The sequence below is a fragment of the Gossypium arboreum genome, chromosome 7, assembly GCF_025698485.1.
Source record: "Gossypium arboreum isolate Shixiya-1 chromosome 7, ASM2569848v2, whole genome shotgun sequence".
In the NCBI taxonomy this organism is placed as follows: Eukaryota; Viridiplantae; Streptophyta; class Magnoliopsida; order Malvales; family Malvaceae; genus Gossypium; species Gossypium arboreum.
The window spans coordinates 2,446,488-2,450,714 of record NC_069076.1 but is presented as its reverse complement, the minus strand read 5'-3'; the positions used below and the strand labels follow the sequence as shown (position 1 = coordinate 2,450,714).

The window sequence follows — 4,227 nt, the reverse complement described above, 5'->3', positions numbered from 1 at the left end:
GTAGGTTCAAGAGTCTCGAGAGATCTGCACTGCAGAAACGACACTAGGTGTGTACCCGAAATGCAAAAAACAAGGTTTAGATAAAAGCTGAAAAAGGCTACTATCGACGCTATATAGGTGTGTGGTTACCTGTGTGATAGGCCATCTGAGAGGACACGGCCGTGTAATCGACGAAAGCATGGCCGTGTACAGCATATGGTCATGTGGTGGCTCGAGTGTGGCCGTGTAAGCTACACGGGGTAGGACACACAGGTATGTGGACGAATACAGGCATGACTTACAAGCGTGTCGATTATTAGGCCAGGCCGTGTAGGCCACACGGGCAAGACCAATCTAGACGTGTGGGCCACACGGGCATGTGGACCCATTATATTAAGATTTTTCATAGGGGCGCTCGGGTCGTACTAATCAACTGTGGGCCTACCTAGGGTCGGTAAATGCTATCTAACCCTAAAACCAAATGATCTATTAAACTGAAATATAGTTATGAGCATGCCTGTGTTTGTACATATGTTATCTGTTTATAAAAGCATGTTTAGTATAATATATTTGTTAATTCTGTATGTGTGTTATGTTATCTGATATTGGGTACGGGATGATGTTTATTGGAGGAAGTGTTCTAAAAGACATTTTTGAGCCTATTATCTAGTAGCATGGCTGCACTATATCTGTTATGTGCCGCATCAGTACAACATGGTGTGTAGGGTTGGGTGGGTGTTTTAAACCCCATATGGAGTGATGGGATGGTCGAAGATGGTGTGTAGAGGATGGGGGTAGGATATCTGATTTCTGATCCTGAATTGTATTTCTGTATCTGTATCTGAGATGGGCTTAGGCCGGAATATGAATCTGTGACTATAATAGGCTTAGGCCCGAATTTGTATCTAACTGGTTCTGATTCCTTGGTTGTGTTTATGCTTAATTCTGTGGGGTTACACACTGAGTTTATGTAAACTCACTCTTTTCTGTTTATTTTGTACAGGTAATCCACAGTCTTAGGCGGATCGGTGTTGCGAAGCCCCTCGGTGACCACATGTTCGAACTGATTATGGTTACGATTTCATTTTTATATTCTGGTTTATTCTGGTTTTTATTGTACTTTGGACTTTATGGACTATTTTCACTTTAATTTTGGTTTGACTGGTATTTTTTTATTTTATAAACTGCAAAACGCGATATAACTCAAATTTTTACCAAAAGCAAGAGTTTTTTAAAATCCAGAACGGTTTTCTAAACAAGCGATTTCAAAAGCTGCCGCTACAAATACGTTTTACCTCTAAGCGATTAAATGAATTAGAGCTCAAAATTGATAATAGCGATAATAGATAAGGAACTGGTATAGTTTTAGCTTAACGACAACAGTTTTTAACCTCATTTCATGTAACACATCCGGATTAGGTCATAACGTCTAGGTTGGGTTTGGGGTCTTACATTTTTATACTTAGAAGAATATTTGGGAGTAAAAGGAGCAAAAATCAAAAAATCGGAGCGAGTTACAAGAGTCACAGGGGCTAACCCTTTTCCACACAGCTAGTCACACGGTCGTGTGAGCCACACGAGCTACCACACAACCATGTGGAAAGTCGTGTCAATTTTGTAAATTTGGACCCTAAACTACGAGAAAATACAATTTTTAGGTTTTTCGGGCATTCTAAGACTTATATATGACAAAAATATGAATATAAGAGTGAGTCGTCATAGAATATTCAAGAAAACAACTTGAAAAACACCATTGAAGCGGATTCTGAAGCAAATTTCCGTCAAAATTAAAGACTCCCAATTGATTTCTCAAGAGATTATAACGAGTTTCTTTATTTCTTTCGGATATACTGTCTTTGGGATGTTTTTATTTGCAAGCATAAACTAATTTTCTAAATACCTAGGGAGATAAACCCTATGATGAATTTTGTCGTTTGATTTTTATTTTACGCAATAAAGACTTAGATCTTGTTCTCAATTATGTGTGCTTAATTCTTGGTTTGATATTTCTAGATTATTGTTCCATGTTTGATGTGCTTAAATTAGAGGAGGAATATACCCTATTTAAGAGTAAATCTTGTATAATTGAGTGGAATTGCATGCAATCTTAGAAATAGGACTATATAAATCTATCGGATTAGAGTCAAATCTAATAGGAGAATCCATAAATCGAGTTAATGCGATAATAGGGGTTTTAATTAGAAAGAAATTTCAATTAATCAACCTAAAGTTAGTTGCTCTTACTCTTGAAAAAGATATTAGCAGATATTAGCATAATTTAAGGATTTCTACGAATCAAGACACTAAGTGAAGAAATTACGTGATTTAGATCGATAATGACAAATGAAATCTAGGCGAATTTTTTCTTGGGTATTTTTTTGCTTTTTGGTTGTTAATAGATTATTTTCCTATTTTGTTCTTTGTAATGTTTGTTAGTTAATTAATTTAATTAATTTCAGTTTTCAATCAACCACTCGAATTTATTGGTTAAATAATAGAAAGACGGTAATTACTAGTACTTTTAGTCTTTGTGGGAACGATATTGGTGCTCACTTTAGCTATACTATTAATTGATATGTGCATTTGCCTTAGTCAGATTTTTAGTTGGTTTCGTGGATATCAAGTTTTTGGTATCATTGCCGAGGACTAAAATATTAGGAAAATTTTATTTCTATTAATTTACCCAATATTTATTTTTATTTTTATTTTAATATTTTTATTTTTAATTTAATTTTTACATTTTAATTTTCCGTTTCTTTGATTCTGATAGGTTCTTTTGGTTTATAACTAGAGGAAACCCGTTGGAACTGTTAGTTTATGATAGTGAGATCGAGAAAACTGCTCGTAGAAATCGGAGAGAAGTTAGAGAAGCAAGGACAAGTCAACAGAATTTAATACATGATCAAGAGGAAATGGATATTAATATGGAGATGGAAAATAATCAAATTAATCAGCAGCTCCTGCTCCTCGAACTATGTATGATTATGCTAAACTCACTCTGATTGGGGCTGAATTGAGTATCGTTAGACCAACTATTGCTGTAATCAATTTTGAGATTAAGCTGAACAAAATTCAAATGGTTCAACAATATGTTCAGTTTGATGAGTTGCAAGATGAAGATCCGAATGCTCATTTGGATGATTTTCTAGAGATTTGCGATACGTTAAAGATTAACGGTGTTACTAATGATGTCATACACTTACGGTTGTTCTCAACCCTTTTGAGGAGCAAAACAAAACAGTGGTTGAATTCACTTCCATGAGGTTCTATCACTACTTAGGCTCAAATGACTGAGAAGTTTTTGTTGAAATATTTTTCACCAACTAAAACAACTAAGTTCAAGAATGATATCTCTTCTTTTGTTCAAAATGATATTGAGACTCTTTATGATACATGAGAGAGATTTAAGGATTTGTTGAGAAGGTGTTCTCACCATGGACTACCTTTATGGATCCAAGTTCAAACTTTTTACAATGGTTTCAATCCCTCGACTAGACAGATGATTGATGCAGCAGCTGGCGGAACATTGAATAACAAAACACCTAAGGTAGCCCAAGAGTTTATTGAGGAGATGGCACTGAACAATTATTAATGGCAAGTTACGAGAGTAAAACCTGCCATGGTAGGTGGAGTTTTTTATATTAATGTAGTTTCTATGTTGGCAAGTCAGGTTGAAGCTCTTGGTAAGAAAATTGATGGTTTGAGTTTGGCTAAATAGGTGAATCCGATAATGCAATGCGATGTGACTGGAGCAGGAATGATCAATCCGAAATGTTTACCTTTCGATTCTAACATAGAGCATGAGCAAGTCAACTTTATGAGTAATAATTCTAAACCTCAGAACAACCTTTATAGCAATAATTATAATCCAGAATAGAAGAATCATCCAAATTTCTTTTAGGGTGGACAAGGTAATCAAAGGTCACAACCCCCTTCGGGTTTTCAACAATCTTATCAGTAAGAAAAGAAATCGAACCTTGAGAAGGTGTTAGTTAAATTTATTTTGGTGTCTGAAACTCGATTGTAAAACACCAAGACAGCTCTGAAAAATCAGCAAGCATCGATTCAAGGGCTTGAAAATCAGGACAACTCACTAAACTGGTTTCAGAAAGATAGCAAGTTATTTTACCTGGTCACACTAAAACTAACCCAAAGGAGCAAGTCCACACAATCATTATTCAAAGCGTGAAAGGTTAGTCGAGCCTGAAAAGAAGCTTAGTCTAGAAGCTGTTGAGAAAAAAGATTGGG

The 4,227-nt window shown here is 35.6% G+C and overlaps 1 non-coding gene across 1 annotated transcript; it reads right to left on the bottom strand.

Moving 5' to 3' along the window:
- Positions 1-3,313: 3,313 nt before the first annotated feature.
- On the bottom strand, positions 3,314-3,420 carry LOC128296009 (small nucleolar RNA R71). The gene has a single exon (XR_008286557.1). It is a non-coding gene; the product is annotated as a small nucleolar RNA R71 (small nucleolar RNA).
- Between the last annotated feature and the right edge of the window lie 807 nt (positions 3,421-4,227).